We start from the raw sequence: 21,739 nt of genomic DNA, 5'->3' as shown, positions 1-21,739 counted from the left end.
CAAAATAGAAAAGACTAAAAAGAAAATATTTTGGGTGATGCAAGATTGCAGTTACACCCAACATGCTCCTACATTAGACACTCAAGGTAATTTGAGAAGTGGTTCTGTCACGTCTCAGGTGTTTAGAGGAAAACCAAGCTAGTGAACCTCCTCCCTTGCTAGCCATGATGAATGCTCTATTGGCCTCCATTTTCATTTGACTAGGTATTCCTCATAAGTTTTTTTCCTTGTACTTTTGCAAACATGACTATCCAATATCTCCTCAATCTCCTTTGTAGCCAAACTAACTATTGGAATAGTCGACTACACTTCTACAAATTCATCCCCATCACCTCCTTCATAATACTCTATAAAATCTAAAATATTAAATACTGTTGAAGTATTCAATTTAGTAGGCAACTCCACTTCATAAGCATTTCTAGAATCATGCCTTTTTCACTATCTTGTACAGTCCAAACTTCTTCATCTTCAACTTATTATATATCCCCATTAGAAAACACTCTTTTCTCAAATGAACCATGACTTCATCTCCAATCTGAAATTTCTTATACCTCCTTTTCACATTTGACTTAGCTTTATATTGTGCATTCATCTTTATGATGTGTTTACTCACCTCCTCACTGATGTTCTTCAAATTTTTAACAAATTCTTCTACTTCAACACTACTTAATCCCCCCTTTGTCCAACTGCCTCAATTCAAAAGAATTTCTGGGACTACTCCCATATATAATCTAGAATGGTGATTTACCAATACTCCTATTCATAAAATTATTATATGCAAATTCTGCCTATGGTAAAATCAGATCCCATCCTTTTGGCTTGTCTCCAACTAAACATCTTAGCAAGTTTCCCAAACTATGATTCACAACTTTTGCCTGTCCATCAATTTGTGAATGATGTGATGAACTGAACTTCAACTCCATCTTCACTTTATTTCCACAATGTATGCCATAAATACCGAACAAATTTGGTATCTCAATCTAAAAATATACTCTTTGGAAGACCATGTAGTCTGACCACTTCTCTGAAAAACAACTTTGCTACATGAACACCATCACTCGTCTTCTTGCAAGGAATAAAATGTGCCATCTTTGAAAACCTATCAACCACAACAAAAATAAAATCATGCCTACATGAGTTCTTAGTAATACAAGAACAAAATACATGTTGACATCCTCTCATGGGTTCTCTGGTACATGTAATGGATGATACAACCCTATATTTTGCTTCACTCCTTTTACCATATGACATACTCTAAAACTTTGTAGAAACTTCTTCACATTTTGTTGTAATTGTGGCTAGTAATAATTCTCGACAATCAAAGCAATGTTCTTATCTCTATCAAATTGTCCAACCAAACACCCACTATGCTACTCCCTGATGAGATTATGTCTCATTAAACTTCTAGGAATGCACAACTGGCTTCTATTAAACAACATACTATCCTGGATCATGAAATCAATCCACTTTATCCTATCAAGTGTAATAGGTTCTATACAAGCCTTCCACTCTTCACCAAAATCAAGATCATCTAGATACAAAATACCGAGTTCCTTAAACTCAACTATCTCTATCTACATTTTTGTTAGCAAAAGTTGTCTTCTACTAAGAGCATCTACAAATCTATTAGACTTCCCACTCCTATAATTCAAAAAAAATGTATAACTTTGCAAAAAATCAACCCACTTCAAATGCCTTTGGTTCAATTTTCCTTGACTAATCAAATATTACAAAGCTTGATGATCAGTATACAAAACAAACCCTTAGGAAGAAGATAGTGTATCCACTTCTTCAATGCTTCAACTATATCATAAAATTCTTGAACATAAATAGAATTTTTTCATTTTTCATTTTAACTTATCACTAAAATAAGCAATAGGTCTACCTTCTTGGCTCATAACAACTCCTATTGTAGTACCACTAGCATCACAGTCTACTTGAAATACCTTGTTAAAATTAGGAAGTGCTAAAATAGGTTGCTCCGTAACTTTATGTTTCAATAGATTAAAACTCTTATTTTCCCCTATAGTACACTTAAATTCTTTCCTATCCACTCTCATTATTTAAGTTAAGGGTCCACAAATACTGGTAAGACCTCTTATGAACTTTCTATAAAAACTAGCCAGTCCATGAAAAGATATTACCTCTATCGCACTCCTTGGAGTAGGCTATTCAAAGATAGCCTTCACTTTCTCTGGATCTATTTTTAGACCTTTTGATGAGACTACAAATCCCAGGTACACCAACTCCTTTACAAAAGCTCTCTTCTTTAGGTTTATCAACAACTTTTCTTCCCTCAACTTATCAAACAGCTTGCAAATATGGATCAAATGCTCCTCTAATGTCTTACTAAGGATCAAAATATCTTCTAGATAAAAACTAATAAACTTACCCAGAAACTACTTCAATACCTCATTCATGAGCCTCATGAAAGTTCTCAGTGCATTGGTTAGCCCAAAAGGCATGACTAACCACTCATATAGTCTTTCCCTTGTATTGAAAGTAGTTATCCACTCATCCACTCAAACAGTCCATAATATCATCCATCCTTGGCAATGGAAATCTATACTTGATTGTAATCTTGTTGATAGGGCAAGAATATATGCACATCCTCCATTCTCCATTATTCTTTGGTGCTAATACTATTGGTACAACACATGGACTCAGACACTCTCAAATAAACCCCTTCTGCAATAACTCATGAACTTGTCTATTCAACTCTTCACTTTCTGTTGGTCTCATTCTATGTGCTACCTTGTTTGGAAAACTAGCTCAAAGAACCAAATCCATTTAGTGACTAATCTTCCTTATTAGGGGTAATCCATTAGGTACATTATCTAATACAATATTAGAAAAATCTCCCAACATATCTGCAACTTTTGCAAGTACCTCCTCTATTTCTTCTTTACTATCTTTTGGAATTATAGAAAAAAACACATGCTCATGCTTCATACCTTTGAGAAACTCTTTTCCATCAACAAAACATATTTTGGTAGCACTACATACCTTTTCTTCTTTATCCTTCAATGGTTTCAACTTATGTTTCACTCCATCCTTGGTCAGATTGTAGGAATTTTCTTGCTCGTCATGTACAATATGCCTATAAAACTGCCACAACCTACCGAACAACATATGGCATATGTCCATTGGTATGATATCACATAGTATCTCATCCTAGTAGCTTCCAATCTTGAACTTCACAAAGCATTACTCATTGACCATGACCTTTTGGCCATCTTTCACCCAAGCAATATGGTATGGACACAAGTGTTTCTATCTCTTCAACATCAACTTGGTGACCATCATTTTTTACTCCAAATTGTTATTACTTCCACCATAAGTTATCACATCACAACACTTATCTTCACATCTGCACCTTGTGCAAAACAAACTCCTAATTTGATCAGATTCATTCTCACCACTTAGTAGGACTCTTCTGTTAACTAGGATTTCTCCTCTTTCAACATCTTCAGAATGTGAGGATCGAGAATCTTCATCAACATGTACAACTCTAGCCTAGCCTTCTATTATTTGATATATCCTTCCTTGGCACTGGGAACATTCAAATATTCTATGCCTTTCTTGTCCATAGTGAAAACATTTCCCACGAAAGCCTCCTCTTCCAGATCCTTGTGCTCTGGCTCATCCTCTCTGATCTCTACTATTTTGATCATGGAAATGATTAGAATTTTTTCCCCTTTGGTTTTGATTGCTACTTCCAACCTCATCCTTGTTCATCATTATGGCCTCCATAAGATCATTTGCAAGATCTTCCACCATGACCTCTTTTGTTATTCTTGTTGTCAAACTTCTTGCTCAGTTTATGCTCAACTTTTGGGGAAAATTGATATGCCTCCTTAATACTATTCATTTGAACTAGAATCAGCTCATCCTAAATGCTTGGCCTTAGCCCATAAAGATAATAGACCACTTTCTCCTTATCAACTTTTGCATGGCCAATTCTAATGAGAACTCAGTAGAGCTCTTTGTTATACTCTTGAACAGATTTTCTCGCTTGCTTCAACCCTTGCATTTTCTTCAACAAATCAAGCTCATAATCCATGGGAATGAATTGTCACTTTAGTTTAGCTACCATCCATTCCCATCTAGTGATTTTGTCCTTTCCCTTTCTATTTCACTCCAATTGAACCTCTTTCCATTGGATCTTCACATGTCCCTATAGTTTTTCCTTCCCAAACTTGACCTTATAAGGATCCTTAATATCCTCATACTCATAGTACTCCTCTAGTTCATTGATCCAATCAATTATCTCCTCTGGGTTAAGATTTCCTAAAAATGTGGGAACCTCAAACTCAAGTCTTTTTCCAATCTTGGAGATGGCCCTAAAAAGCCTCTCTTCCTCTAGGTTTAGAATTGCCTCTACTTTGGCATTTTCTTCTACTTCATCCTCATTCTCACTTTCATCTCTTATAGGAAGATTTATTCCTCTATGAATTTTTTCTTCCAATGCTTGCATTTTTATTTGGAGGTCTCAAAAACCCTTAGGTGTAACACCTATAGCTCTTCCACCATGCTCTCTTCGTGGAGGCATTTTTGCACTTTCGCTAAAACCCTAGTGCAAATTGCCTCATAATTGGTGATCTGTCTACATGATCAACCCAAACCACAGTCCTAGTGTGAACTACCTCACAGTCAACGATCTGTCTACACACTCAAGAAATTTAGCTCTAATATCACTTAATGAAAGGTGTTCCCTTTAAAACTAAAAACTCATAACAGAAACAAAGAAACAATAGCAATGCAAGAAAAAAATATGGACTTCTTATTTTTTTCACAAATGTGGAATTATAGAATTCACAAGTACAAAATGCTGACCTACATGGGCACCTTAATTACAATAATCTATAAGACTACGCTATGAACTGCCACCTAGAGCTATTCTAGACAATGTTCGAGCCTTTCTTAAATAGCCAATTTTATGGTTCCCAGGAAGGTTCTAGACATTCAAACTTAATTCCTAGTGTCAAATGACCCTAACACTATGTATAGAGTCGGCCAAATACATCTTTGATAATTATTTTAGATATTTTAGGTAGCCCAACTTTGGAAGGTCATAACTCTTGAACCATTGCTCCAATTGGCTATTATAACCACTTTTCAGAAACACAAGCTCTTGATCTACAAGCTCAAAATAGAGCTAGCACCCTTCCATCAAGTTTTTAGACCTCATCTAGGTACTCTAAGGCCTCCAATAGTGAGCCTGAAGATTTTTCTACAAAATTTTCCACCAAAAATCTGCAATAACTTTTTGTAATACTTAAGCTTGAGAAATGAGATTTTTATGGTAGGCTTATAACTCTAAAATGAACCTTCTTGTAGAAAATGAGAACATTTTGAGCTCTTATGAAAAATTTACTAAAAATAGAAAGTTCTCGTAAAAAGTAACCACCTTGTCTACTAGTCCTTATTAAAATATAAAAGACTTGAAAATAAAATATTTTTGGGTGATGCAAGATTTCTCTTACACCCAAGATGCTCTTGCATCACTCTCCCTCCCCTGAGGGATCCACTACAAATGCCTCCACAACTCCAGTTGTTTCCACACCTATTGATCCTCCACCAATAGCCCGTTCACCTAATATGGTCAATGGGAACTTCGACAACAACAAAAAGTATGCTCAAATAATTAAATTATTCTCTTTTCATTTTATTAAAGCATGTCCTTATTTCTAGATTGGAGTGGATTGTGTTTAATTTTTTTACATCAATGTTTCCAAAACTATTTTTTTTTCTTATTATCTAAATGTAAGAAAATAATAGAAAGAAACAAGATGGTGAATCAAAGAATGTGATTCAAAACATTCATGTTAAATATTTGCATACAATTAAATCCAGAGACAAGAACATTTTTCTTTTTAATCTTATAAATGAAAAGTACACTAAATTCCTTTATCATTTATATCTTTATCTTTGTTTCAAAATTGAATAATTTCATAGATCTCATAGTTATTAGATAGTTAGCAGCTTGACTTGAATCTATACTGCTTTATAGAAAAATATATTCTCTTCTACTATCTTTCCCATTTGTGGGGTTACAACTTATTTTTAGAAGTCACACTTAAATTAAAAATGAGGACATCATTCATTAACTTGTATTCTTCCAATGTGGGTGAGCATCCCCTCAAGAGGATCACTTTTCTGACAAGTTCAAGGAATTAAATGAGGATTGGACTAACTTTGACTAGTATTGGCTCTCTTCACAACTATTTATTTTCTCTTTACACTACTCCACACATAATCTAGTCACTCTTGACTCTCATAGACAAATAGATCGTTGTAAGGGATTTATGGATGCATAACAATAATGCTCACCAACAAAAAATTCTCCGAGTTAATCCTCAATATATGTTGCAGATGGTTGCTGCTATTTGTGTCATACTATCATAAATTTTGGATTTCAAGTTAGAATTAATTGAATAAATTTTGAAGGTATAATTAAAAAAAAAAAAAGGTCATGTGGAAGAAATTAAAAGCATAAGGCATAACATATTGACCTTTTATATGTTGGTTCACTCGTTACTATAATAGTATTACTTGTTACACATGAGACTCAACATTATATGTATGGACAAAATTTAATTGAATTTTGATTCTCTCTTTATCTATATGTGATGTTCTTGATAGAGTACATTCATAGTGGTAGAGTGATTAAAAAGGAAGATGTGTATAGCTTTGGATTTTTTCTCCTCAAACTTTTGAAAGGGAAGCCTCCAACTGATTCAAAATTCATAGAGAAAGGGCTAAATGTTGTTGGATGCATCTCTCTCTCTCTCTCTCTCTCTCTCTCTCTCTCTCTCTCTCTCTCTCTCTCTCTCTCTCTCTCTCTCTCTCTCTCTCTCTCTCTCTCTCTCTCTCTCTCTCTCTCTCTCTCTCTCTCTCTCTCTCTCTCTCTCTCTCTCTCTCTGTGCGTGCGCACGTGCGCATGCGCGCGCACGTGTGCGTGCATGTATTTATCAGAGAATCATTATATCTGGGAACAATAAATTCCAAAACAAAGGATTTCATCTTTTCTATGCACATCTTTGCTATCTTAAATACCCCATGCCAATTCAACCTTAGAATGATCAAGATGTATAGCCTAGTGATGACCTACTTACAATTTAATGTATAAGATAAGCATTGTGGGAACATGAGGACTTTTTTACTTTACCCTTTATATATTTTTCAAATTTGGAAACCCCTAGGTCTTTCTAATTGACCTACAATAACTTGTTGTGAACTACCAAAATTATGTCTAGAGATATGCCACATGACATTTTGTATGTTACAGTGGCTAGTATGCCCTTTACATCTATTGACCCTTGGATACACCCTAAAAATTCAACCTAGCATTTAAGAAGGTCAAGATGTATATTTAGGTCATGGCCTACCCACAACTTAGTGTATAAGTTAACCATGTGGAAAAACATATTTGTGTACCTTATCCTCACGAAAATCTCAATACTATTAAGGATAATTATGTCAATCATCTTCCATCAGTAACGCTTATGTCCTCATGGGCTAGTTCACTTTTGACAGTCATTCTATTTTTTATAAGTGATATATGGAATGTGTATCAAAAATTTGAAACATGGAGATAAAAATACGCAATGCAGGTAATGTCATACAATATCCTAGAAACAAGCATCATTGTCAATTAATTTAAATAAATATATTACCTCTAAGCTAAGCCTCTAGTAAGTGAGATTTTCCATTTTCCCCCAGCATTCAATCATTGAAGGACACCTCTTAGCATGTTAGAGCATTATTTAGCTCTACATTACCAATTAGAGTCATATGGAAAGAGAACTGTCTGAAGTGTCAATGTTCATGAATAGTACAAGAAGTTGAGAGTCCTAGTTAAGTATTATTTATATTATAAAACTTTTCTAGTACACTTTATCTTAGTTTAATATCTTTTTCGCAAGTCTAAACTTTGATTAGAGCTAGTGTTATTGCAAACTATGTATGTTCTAAACTCTAACTTCCACAATTATTATTGTATTCTTGCATATATTTATAAATATGAAATTTCATTTCCATGTTCCTAGTATATAAAAACATGTTAAGCAAGTTGTCATGAACCTTAAGGCTTAAGAAAAAATGTTGGTTTTGAAATGTTGGTTTGGAACAATGCTGATGAGAAGAATCTTCCTCCTTAACTATACTACGCCAACCAAAGCAGGTCATCCACAACAATAAAGAGAAAAAAAATGCAAAAAAAGGAAAAAAAAGAAGAATATATATGACTCAAAGTGAAGATTATTTTATAATCATATCAACATCTAGGAAAATCTAGAGGATGAGGTTCTATGCTTGTCAATTTACTTGGCCCATTCTCTATAAGAAAAACCATTTCCAATCCCCAAGTTATATGGACATCGAGGTGGAAATGCATCAACCAAGCTCTTGCCCATCCAAAACAAAAATATTCAAAGTTCCAAATGTTATGAAATGTTTATAACATTAATAAAATTGATGTAGAACATAGGGATAGATTTTTATTTTTAAAAAATATAGAATTCATTGTTCATATATATTGATCTAGGAATTTTTTTAAGGTTTAAATAAGGAAGAAAATAACATCCTTATTTTATTTTTATTTTTATGATATTAAAAACTCTCATGCCATCCTATAGTTATGCTCTTGGACAAAGGAAAAAATATAATTTAATACTTTTTATTTTTATAATGGTGAGAACTATAGTGTCATTGTATAGTTATGAATCTTGATATATGATACTACTAATTGTAATGTCATTGTGTGAATGTAATAAGTAATATTGTTATGAGAGTCATTAGATTTGTACAACCCATAAGATAATCTTGGCTTCTAGATTTAATTGTTATGATAGTAACCTGCAATCAATCTGGAAGCTATACTAAAAATTGTATTGTTGTAATAGTAATATAATTGTATAATTATTGAATAATATATAATATTTTTTCTTTATTAAGTTGGCAAGGAGAGGGTGTGAATCCATGTATAAAGACACATTACAACATTATCTCAACACCGAAGCACAACAATAAGTCATTACAATTCAAAAGCTAATTAGTAGCAAAATATTATTTAAATAAAGAAATTGGAAGACCACCCCTAAACATCACACACTAAGGAAGAAATTAAACTTGCAAAAATAAGTCCACTTTGACTATTTAACACTTTTATCTCATGAAGTGTGATGTTTAAGCCACCCGCAATGGGAGAGATGTATCTAATCATCTATATACTATCACCAACTATAAAAAAGAAACCATAAGTCCATCTTAACCTAACTAATAAAAAATTTAGACTATTACTGTCACTACCAAAGCCATAATTTATATTTCCCTATATTAAGACAATAAGATTAATAAATGGATAAATATCAGTTTGACAATATCACCAAAACTAACCAAGAACTTAGACTTGCAAAAAATTAAAACCTATAGAAAATCATTTGAATTTAGTTATAATCATGTCTAATTATAGTACCATTATATAATTACCTCTCTCACCATAACTAAAGGAAAAAATATTTAAAATGATCATATTCATCCCTGAATTGTCTACAATAAATCTAATGGCAACCCAACCATTAACAGGAATAGTAATAGTATTCTGATGCAGAGGGTCAAAAATGTTGAACTTCAAAAGATCCCTACATGGATCATGATTCCTCTTAATCTTCCTCTAGATATTCATATCTATACCATAGAGTATCATCCCATCATTGTAGACCTACAATGAATGAAATTGATTAATTAATGAAGGTATGTTAGTTTGAGCTTCATTTGGTTTTGAGAATACTTTAATAGTCTCTACTTAACAAGGCCAACCATGTGAAGGTGGAAGATCATATAGCCTCACATTCCCTCCCCCTAACATCAAACTAAATTCCCCATTATCATTTAATTACATACTTCATTCATTCATTCATCCATTTATGAACTATAACATTCAATCAATACAATCACATAACATTCATTAATATGATGTAAAATTCATTAATATGCAATAATAATCAAGACTTCATTAACAAATAACAATATTCATTAACATGACATAAAAATCAATATTAATATGCATCATTCATAGACAATTGCAAAAAGAGGGGTAAAAATTTATTAAGAGAGAAAGGAATACAACAAGGAGAGCTCAACAAGGAGCTCGATCCTGAGCAACAAGATCATCAAATTCTTGCACCATCTCAAAGGATAGTTTCCCCCTATCCCTAATATTCCAACCCGGATCCTGACTAGAAGCCCATTTGGCTAAACAATCAGCAGGTCTATTCCATTCTCGTGAAATATACTTGAACCTAATGAACTGAAAAGAGGAAGAGAAGAAAAGAATCTACTTAACAACAGTGGCCAGCTGCCAACTAACATCCTCAAGCTCTTGCGAAGAAAGCATGTTCACCACCACCTGCGAATCAGACTCACAAATAATCTTACTCCATCCCCACAAGCAACATTGTTCCACAACATATACAATAGCCTGAGCTTCCATGAGATTGTTAGTATAATCACCCTTATGAATTGAGAAGAAAAATTTAACATTCCCAGAACTACAACGGACATTCATAGACAATTACTTAAAACAATACTCTTTCATTATTTGACAAAGTTTATCAAACAAGGTTTATCGAAGAGCATTTTTTTTAAAGTCATTTCTTCTTTTTCTTTTTCTTAGCTTTCTTAAGGTAAAGGCTGATAGGAGCATCAATATATTCCTCATTCTCCTCCTCTTTTGGCACATTTAATGTCAAATTATGATGTCTCCTATTTTGAGGAGCACAAGGTTGCTGCCCTAAAGGGGGCTCTGTTGCAATAACAAGTAAATGAGTTAAATTGGCATACTCTTTCTTTTTGTAACTGTTACAAGTATTTCATTAACTAGTAGAACATTATTGTTGAAATTAATTAGTTAATTGTGTATTTTATTTGATGTTACAAAAAATGTCATATCTTTACTAGATAGTGTATGTTGAGCTCACCCGAGAAATAAAGATAGTTTCCTATATCTATTGAGCATTATGGTGTTTGCCAAGTTCAAAAGGTAGTGACCACTAAGCTCACTTAGGTGTTAAAGAGAAGTTTGCAGAAGTTGAGTGTTAACCAAGCTCACTCGATTACCAAAGGAACTTTGTGAAGATTTATTATTAACTAAGTTCACTTGGTTAACATAGGAAAATCAATTCCGAGTTAGTGTCCACCAAGTGGGGTCGGCTAATGAAGGATTTTCATGTTTTGGCATATTGAGTTCAATTAATTGGTTTGTTGGTTCTAAATGACTGAAGAGATGAATATTAAATATTCTAAGATATGTTCAAGCCAACTTGACAATGGATATGATTTAAGTATAAGTTCAAATTTACAATTGAATGTGTGCAAGTGTATGGAAGAATAGAAGATGCTAAGAAGAAGAAAATTAGAAGAATAAGTAGAATATAATTGAGGAGTTGCAAAGATAAACTTGATCAAGAAGGATCAAGTATTCAAGACAAAATTGTGATCTGTAATCAGCAATTTAGTTGTATCATAAATCAGGTCATCTCATTGTTACTTTGTAACCATTGTAGAAGTGATCTAAATCTCTTAACATAGTTGGCTTAATAGCTATTTGTAAATCCTCTAACAAGGTGGCATTTCTAGATTGAAATTTTCTAAAGACCTTTAACAAGCCTAATAGGCTATAAACTTTAACAAGGTTGGATCCTAGCATTGCTCACTTCAGAAGAGTGAAAATTAGTAACTAGTTGTAGTTGGTGGTTTTTCCCAAATTGGGTTTCCACGTTAAATCTTGGTGTGACTTGTGTTCATGTTATTTTTTTCATGTGTATGCAACTAAGTTAATTAAGGTTAATCATAGATAATATCTTAAGATTTATATGTTAATAATTTTCTAAGTTATAGTGGTTACCAAGTTACAACATAATATCAATATTAATCGAGTGCCTATGTGTTTGGTGAACAACATTATTTTCAATAGTGTTTATGTTCTGTGCTAACATCTAAGGGATAGGAAATTTATTTTAGTGGTAACTAACTCACCCCTCCCCTCTTAGTTACTCCTCTTATATTTCCAACAATTGGCATCAGAGGTTTTGATGCTTGCAGAGAAGGTTTCAAGGACCTAAGCTAAAGATCAAGATGTCTTACAAAAGGGAGATTCCCAAGCTGAACAAAGATAACTTCAAGGCATGGAAAGAACTCATGATATTGCATTTGAAAACTATTAGAGATTTAGGTCTAAAGTACCTAGACACCAATTATATGACACCCACTGAAACTATGACTATTGAAGAAATTGCAGAGAAAAAAAGTCATAGCATTATGATAATGGATATTGCTTTATTTCTCAACTATGCAGAATTTGATGAAGTCAAAGACTATGGAACTACTTATGAGATTTGGATCAAATTGAAAGTCATCTATGGAGAAGATGATAATGTAAGAACTGCTAAAGCTAAAAGTCTTAGAGGACAATTTGATCAAATAAATATGTGAAAAGATGAGAACATTGCAAAGTATAGTGACAAAATCAAAGCCAGTGTCTATGCAATCAAAGCTTTAGGAGGAAAAACTAAAGATGAGATAGTGGTAAGTAAGTTTCTAAAAATACATATTCCTTTATATGTAATTAGAATATCAAAAATTCAATAAATGAGATGCAATTGAAATAATGATATAACATTGGATTAAATAGTTGGTAGATTGACAACATTTGAGCTCGATAACTATGATAATTATGTTCCTAGTTCTAGAAATCTTGAGTCTTTATTCGAAGCCAAGTTGTCACTCAAGAAGAAAGAAAAAAGGACAAAAGGAAAAAAATCCAAAAGTGAAGAAGATTATAGTTATAATAGTGATCTTGAAACTATTGAAGCATTACTTGCAAGAAAGTGTCCTAAAGGAAAAGGAAAGTATAAAGGTAAAATTCCTTTAATTTGATTTTCTTGTGAAGAAGTTGGTCACATTGCTACAAGGTGTCCAAAAAAAGAAGACAAAGATGAAAAAAAGCACAACAAGTTCAAAGAAAAGAAGGATTTCAAGAACTTCAGGGACTACAAGGATAAAGATTCAGATAGTAGTGATGATGATGAGATGGTCTATATTGCTATAAAAGATGAATTTGATGATAAAGAAGATAAAATGATACTTATCTCTCATGTTAGAAAAAATGATACATGGATTATTGATAGGTTCACATCATATGACTAGTGAAAAAATAAAGTATGAACATATGGAACACTATAATGGTGGAAGTGTGAGATTTGGAAACAATAAACCATGTTGCATAAAGGGAAAATGTTGTATCTCACTAACCAATGAACTTAGATGTCATAATGCTTATTGGGTTGAAGGACTAAAGCATAATCTACTAAGTATGGCATAATTGAATAATACTAGATTCAATGTATAATTCATGAATGGGAAGGCCAAGCTGCTAGATGGAAAAGGTAATCTAGTTGGGTCTGGTAACCAAAAAAAAGGTAACTTATTCTACCTAGATCTTAGTGAAAGTTCATGTTTCATTGCTCAAGTAGAAGAAAGATAGTTATGGCATAAAATTTGTTTTCATGTGAACTTTGATAATCTAATCAAGATAAGAAAAAAAAAAGAGTGAGAGGTATTTCTAGTTTGAGGAAACCTGATATGGGCCTATGAAAAAATTGTCAAATTGGTAAGATGGACAAGACAAGTTTCAAAAGAACTATCATTATGAAGAAGTCTTGGAGTTGGTTGATACAAACTTATGTGGACCAATTGGAACCGAGAGCTATAGTGGAGATAAGTATTTTATTCATTTTTTTGATGATTATTCTAGAATGATGACTATAATGTATCTAAAAGATAAGTCTAAAGCACATCAGAAGTTTAAGTGTTATTTGGAAAGAGTAGAGAAGGAAAATAGAAAGAAGTTCAAGTGTTTGAGATTAGATAGAGGTGGTGAATTCATTTCCAATGAATTCTACACTAAAAGAGGAATTAAAAGACAAGTATCAACCCCTGGTACACCACAATAGAATGGTATAGTTGAAAGAAGGAATAGATCCATCATGGATTGTACAAGAACTTTAATAATAGAAAAGAATGTTGCAATCGAATACTAAAAGGGAGCAATTAGTACTACAGTGCATACCTTGAACAGAGTACAACTAAAGAAAGACTTAAATGAAACTCCTTATGAACTATGGTATGGCTACAAACCTAATATAAGTTAATCGAAAGTGTTTGGTAGAAAATGTTATATCTTGAAGGAATATAGGAAAGGTAAATTTGATGTCAAGGTAAAAAAGGTATATTCCTAGGATATTCTTGTATTAGTAAATCATATAAATATTTGAATTTATCCACTCATAAGATCATAGAAAGTTCACATGTAAGAATTGATGAGTTTACAAAAAAGAGTGAAGATGAATGTAGTAAAGAACTCAAAGATTACAGAAAGTTTATCTACTATGAACCTGATACATTGCCAAATCCAATTGGAAGTCAAAAAAATTTACGTTCCAAGTCTCCAAAATCTCCAAAAGCTACCAAATTTCATCTAGTGAAACTTGATTGAGAGTTAGAGGCTACTGAGATGTTGCTAAAGAAAGCCAAGTCTGAAGGACCTAAGTCATAGATAGTGGGGCCCAAGCTTGATATAGAAGATCATGGCAAGGCTGGTAGAACAAGTTCCAAATCCAAAGTACATGTGTTAGCAAGATATGTTAGAAGGCACCATGAACTTGATTAGATCATTGGAGATAAGTCAGATGGAACAATGACAAGAAACAAATTGGAAGGTACATGTTTTCTTACTAAATTTGAACCTAGATCAGTTAAAGATGCTTTGGATAATGAAAGCTAGATTGAAGCAATGAATGAAGAGATAGATTAGATAGAAAGGAATAAGACTTGGACTCTTGTTCCTAGACCCAAGGATAAGAATTTAATTAGCACTAAGTGGTCTTTTAGAAATAAGCTGAATGAAGATGGAGAAGTTTCCAAAAAGAAAGTAAGGTTAGTATGCAAAGGTTATTCTCAAGAAGAAGGTATTTAACATGGTGAAACTTTTTCTCCTATTGCAAGATTAGAAGGTGTTAGGACTTTACTTTCTTATGCTACACATAAAGGATTTAAAGTTTATCAAGTGGATGTGAAATCTGCATTCTTGAATGGAATTCTTGAAGAAGAAGTTTACATAGAACAACCAAAAGGTTTTGTAGATACGAGAAAAATGGATATGGTTTGTAAACTACACAAAACATTGTATGGACCCAAGAAATATCCTAGATCTTGGTATGAAACACTTCATAACTATTTGATAAAGATTGGTTTTCAAAGAACAAATGATAACAATAGCCTATGCATCAAAGAAGGACTAGAAAAGAAGATCATGTTGGTAGAAATCTTTGTGGATGACACATTGTTCACTAGAAATGATGACTTGTGCAAATCTTCTTTAGAAGAGATGAGTAAAGAATTTGAGATGTCCATGTTTGGAGAGATTAAATTTTGTGTTTGATTATAGATTCAAAAAAAAAAAGATAGTATCTATATTACTCAATCCAAGTATATTAAGGAGACACTAAAGAAGTTTGTGATGGAGGACTCAAGACTAGTTGGAAGACCTATGTCGATTGGACATAAGCTTTCCAAGAATGATTATTCCAAAGAGGTAGATCAAATCACATATAGATCAATGATTGGAAAACTAGAATATGTAGTGCATAAAAGGCCTAATATTGCATTAGCAATTGGTATGGTGGTAAGATTCTCAACAAATCCTAAAGAAAATCTTATGATGGAAATCAAAAGAATCATGAGATATCTAAAGGGTACTAAAGACTATGGATTGTGGTACAAGGAAGGAGGCACTTAAGATCTGAAAGACTTTACAGATGGTGATTGGGAAGGAAGTGTTGATGACAAGAAGAGCACTAGTGGTGGAGCATTATTTCTTGGTAAAAGACTAGTGTCTTGGACAGGTAAGAAGCATAATTTTATTTCCCAGTCTACAATAGAAGAAGAGTATGTTGTAGCAGTAGTTAATTGTTCCAATGTTGTTTGGTTCAAGATACTGATGGTAGTATGAAGGTATAGATCAAGGATCTAGTGGTTATCATATATGATAACGCTAATGCAATTAATATAACAAAGAATCCTATGATGCATACCAAGACCAAGCACATTAAAATAAAATATCATTTTTTGAGAGAATTGGTGCAAGATAAAGAGGTAAGATTGGAATATGTAAATACTAAAGAACAAATTGCACACATATTCACTAAGCCATTACCTAAAGATGCATTTTTGTATCTAAGAGATAAGTTATGGGTTATTCCCCTACTTGAAGCACACTAAATGAAATTTAGTGATGCATCAACCAGAGCATGTTGAAGATGAGTGTTGATGCAATAATGGTAGAATATATTTTATATGAATCAATACATGAGGTACATTGATATTCACTGAATATTTTCTTTGGCATAAGATGTCAAAGAGGGAGAGTTTTTTGTCAAATTCATAGAGAAATTTTATACAGAGGGAGAGTTCTGTGATGAGGGATAATTTGTAGAAATGTCAAAGATGAAGAACTTGGTTTGATATCAAAGAAGATGTTGAACATAGAGTTTTTTGATAGAGGGAGAAACTGAAGGTAAAGGGATTTCACACTGATTGAGGGAGTTCTCAAGGATCAAAATCAAAATGAAAGTAAGGATATCTTCCTTATTTTATTTTTCTATAAAATTCCATTATATTATGACAAGTTCTATTTCCATCAATGCTAAAGAGGGAGACTGTTGAAAATAATTGGTTGATTATGTATTGTCTTTGATGTTACACAAAATGTCATATCTTTACCAAAAAGTGTATGTCAAGCTCACTCAAGCAATGAAGATAGTTTTCTGTGTCTTTTGAGCATTCCAGTGTTTTCCAAGTTCATAAGGCAATGACTATTGAACTCACTCAAGCATCAAAGAGAAGTTCATAGAAGTTGAGTGTTAACTAAGCTCACTCGCATAACTAAGGAAAGCTGGATGAAACTAGTATTAACTGATCTCACTTAGTTACCAAAGGAACTTTGTGAAGATGTAGTGTTAACCAAGTTCACTTGATTAATACAGGAAAATCAATTGTAAGTTAGTGTCTACTGAGCAGGGTCAGCTAATGAAGGATTTTCTTGTTTTAGTATATTGAGCTCAATGAACTTGTATGTTGGTTCTAACTGACTAAGGAGATGAATATTAATTATTCTAATATGAATTCAAGATGACTTGACAATGGATATGATATAAGTTTAAGGTCAAGTTGAGGATTGAATGCGTGCAAGTGTATGGAAGAATAGAAGATGCTAAGAGGAAGTGAATTAGAAGGATAAGAAGAATATTCTTGAGGAGCTACAAAGATGCATACAATTAGGAAGGATCAAGTGTTCAAGCCAGAATTAAGATATGTAATTAACAATTTAGTTGCATCATAAATCAGGTCATCTCATTATTACTTTCTAACCATTGTAGAAGTGATTTAAATCGCTTAACAGATTTGCTTAACAACTATTTGTAAATCCTCTAACAAGGTGGTATTTCTAAATATGAGTGTCTAAATACCTCTAACAAGGCCACTCCTAATAGGGTGATTAAATCTTCTAGCAGGTTTATACCTAATAGTGTGTTTTGTAACCTTTAATAGGGTTGGCTCATAATAGGACTCACATCAAAAGAGTGAAAATCAATAACTAGTTGAAATCGGTGGTTTTTCCCAAATTGGATTTTCATGTTAAATCTCAGTGTCACTTGTGTTCATGCTATTTATTTCATGTGCATGCAACTAAGTTAATTAAGGTTAATCATAGATAATATCTTAATATTTTCATGTTAATAATTTTTCGAGTTATAGTTATTATTTCAATGGTTACCAAATTACAACATAATATCAGTATTAATCAAGTTCCCGTGTATTTTCTGAGCAATAGTACTTTCAATAGTGTTTATGTTCAATGTTGACATCTAAGGGATCTGGGATTCATTTTAGTGGTAACTAATTCACCCTTCCCCTCTCAATTACTCTTATATTTCCAAAAGTAACATGCATTTTTTTTACCTAATAATGCCACATCACATACAATAACATTTTAATCTGCCACCACCTCAACATGCTCCACTCCTTCACCATGATGTCCAACATGCTCTAAAATATTCAAAAAAAGGTTACACGTGAAATTACAAATGAAGATGTTAAATTGTATTTGTAATTGTGTAATTAATTTCCAATACAAAATTAATACCTCCACCATTGTGATGTGCATCATGGCCTTCATCACACGTAGGTTCTATGATAGGATTTCAAGGCTATAGTAAAATATTATGCAGTTAATTTATGTTAGAAACTAACACCAAAAAAGAAATTTCTCAACTATTCAATTTGATTTACTTTCTATTTGACCAATTTACTTGTGTCTCATTTGGTGCACCACATTCTTGGGTATGGCTTTTAGATTCTTGGCATAGGCATTCAACCATGAATTTATAGCCTTCCTTCAAGGAAATTTTTTTATCTTCATTCATGGGCTCTACATTAAATTATGTGCCCTATATTTTTTTCTTAATATTGATGAGGGCACAACCCAAGACCAAAAATGGACACAATAGAAAAAAAAGAATATTATTATCAAAAGTGATATGTTATTACATTCATTACAATGAAAACAGACCCAATGACGTGCCCTCAAGCCTATAATGTTGTTTGCTTTTGGAGAAAACTCTCCTCACCATACCTTCTCCCAACTCCACCAAAAAATGCATTTGTAATGCCAGAAATGTCCTCAAGTAACCCAAATTAGGTTTAGGGTTAGGAATAAATTTTAGAATATGCCATTTGGCATCCACCACCAAAACAAAAAGTTCTAGAAAATATGTCAGAAGTCATTGTAAAATTAGAAGAATCCTAAAATGGTAGTCCAACTTCCAAGAGGCATAACTTTTGATCTGAGACTCAAATTTATGAACTGTTTACATTTCTAAAAATATCTCCAAGCTCTCTATAGCCTTACGGACCAAATTTTCTTGTCCCCCATTTTTTGGGCCTATACAAGGCCATTTAGTGCCTTAAATCTGACTTTGAAGTGTTGTTAAGGGGTCTCTAGGCAATTTAAAACTATAATAACTTTCAAACCATAAAGCCTTTTGACCTAATTCTTTTTCTAGAGTGCTTTAAATTACAATTATAAACATCCCTCTGACTTACACCCTCTAACTCATGATAACTATGGATCAATTAAAAAATTACCTTTTTTTTTTGTATTGGCACATATCCCAAGTTGTTTCAAAACTCTAACCCAGAAAATCAATAGTGAAACTATGAGAGTTAGAATTTCTATTTGACCCAATTGGGTATCCAAAAATGAAAAAATGTTAAATAGAAACTAACATTAAGCATATTTTTGGGAGATATAGGTTTTCCCTTACACCACTAGATGCTCCTATATTATACACCCAGTGTAGATTGAAAAATGACCCTATCACTTTATAGCTGGTAGAGGAAAACCCAAATGGGAAACCTCTGCTATGAATATCCAAGTTGAATCTTCTACTAGCCATCCTTTCCAGTTCTCTAGGTATTCTTCATACTATTTTTTTCTGTTACTTTGACCCACACGAATATCCAAAATTTCTTCAATCTCTTCTTTCTTAGAAGTAGGAATTGGACATGGCTCTAGCATCAGCTTCTTATCTACACCATCATCATCATGTTATATTAAGTCTGTAATAATGAAAATAGGAGAAATCCGAATCCCATCTGACAACTCCACCTCATATGCATTTCTTAAGTCATGTTTCTTCAAAATGTTGTAGGGGCCAAATTTATTCATCATCTTGTTGCAAGTGCCCACTGGAAATCATTCCTTCCTCAAGTATACCATAACCAGATCCCCAACTTGGAACTCCTTATGTATCCTCTTTTTATCTACCCTAGCCTTATACCATAGGTTCATCTTGGTAATATGTGCATGTACCTTCTCATGTAGGTTCTTGACATGTTCAACAAAGTTTCTTGCCTCAACACTTGTCCTCTACCCTTGCTTTATCTTTCTTAGCTCTAGTGCAGTCCTTGGGTTACTCCCATACACAATTTGATATGGTGATCTACCAATACTCCTATTCACATAATTATTGTAAGAAAATTTTGCTTGTGGTAGAGTCAAATCCCATACCTTGGTCTTATCTCCTACTAAACACCTTAGCAAATTGCCTAGACTTCTATTTACTACTTTTGTTTATCCATCAATCTATGCATGATGTGCAGAACTAAACTTCAATTCTATCTTCAACTTATTCGAAAAAGTCCTCTAGAAATACCCAAAAAATTTAGCATCTCTATCATAAACAATACTTTTTGGGAGACCATGTAACCTCACCACCTCTCCAAAAAAAAATCAGCAATATGTATTGCATCACGAGTCTTCTGGCATGGAATGAAATGTGCCATCTTAGAGAACCTATCAACCACAAAAAATACTAAGACATTACCCATTTGTGTCCTTGGAAATCTACAAACAAAATCCATACTTATGTCCCCCCAAGGCTTTGATGGAACAAGAAATGGCTGATAGAGTCTAGTATTGTGACTAAAGCCTTTGGTTGTTAGACATACTTAACAACACTACACAAAATTCTTCACATCTTGTGATAATTGAGGCCAAAAATAATGCTCTCTAATGATGGAAATGGTCTAATCTTGACCAAAGCGTCCTTCCATTCCTCTACTATGCTTCTCCTTGATCAAGTTCTCCCTCATGGAACTCCTTGGAATACACAATCTACTTCCCTTGAAAAACATACCATGCTTAATCATGTAATCTTGCCACCTAGTCCTATTTAGGGTAAAAGGTTCTTTACAAGCCTTCCAAGCCTTTGCAAAGTCAGGATCCTCAAGGTACAGATTCTTGAGTTCATCAAACCCTACCACTTCAACATGCATTACTGTCAAGAACAATTGTCTCCTACTTAATGCATCTACAACCCTATTAGACCTTTTGCTTCTATGCTTCAACACAAATGTATAGCTTTTCATTAACATTACCCATTTCAAATGTCTCTAATTCAATTTACCTTGGCTATTTAGGTACTGGAATGCCTGGTGATTAGTATACAAAAAAAATTCTTTTGGTAAAAAATAATGCCTCCATTTTTTTAAGTCTCTAACTATTGCATAGAGTTCCTAATTATAAATAGAATACCTCTTCTTTGCATCATTGAATTTTTCACTAAATAGGTAATAGGCTTACCTTCTTGGATCAACACAACCCCAATAATGCCACTAGCATTGCAATCCACTAGGACCACTTTGTTTAAACCAAGAAGTGCCAACATAGGTTTCTTTGTCACCTTCTTCTTCAAAAATTCAAGACTCCTTGCAGCTCCTATAGTTCACTTGAACTCTTTTCTATCCCTCCTCATTGTTTTGGTTAGGGGTGCACATATACTACTAAAATTCCTAATGAACTTCCTATAAAAACTAGTTAGACCATGGAATGTCCTCAGCTCAGTGGTAGACCTTGGAGTAGGCCATTCCAAGATGACCTTCACCTTCTCTAGGTCCATTTTGAGACCTTCAATAGATACAACAAACTCCAAATAGACTAACTCCCTTGTGACAAAGCTACGCTTCTTCAAACTAATCAACAATTTATCTTCCCTCAACCTTTCAAGGAAACTATTAATGTGCAATAAATGTTCACCCAAATACTTACTAAAAACCA

This window comes from Cupressus sempervirens, chromosome 3 (assembly GCF_028749045.1).
Source record: "Cupressus sempervirens isolate cs-2001-9-10 chromosome 3, ASM2874904v1, whole genome shotgun sequence".
NCBI lineage: Eukaryota > Viridiplantae > Streptophyta > Pinopsida > Cupressales > Cupressaceae > Cupressus > Cupressus sempervirens.
The sequence above is the reverse complement of the archived record's forward strand: the minus strand, read 5'-3'. Positions refer to the sequence as shown.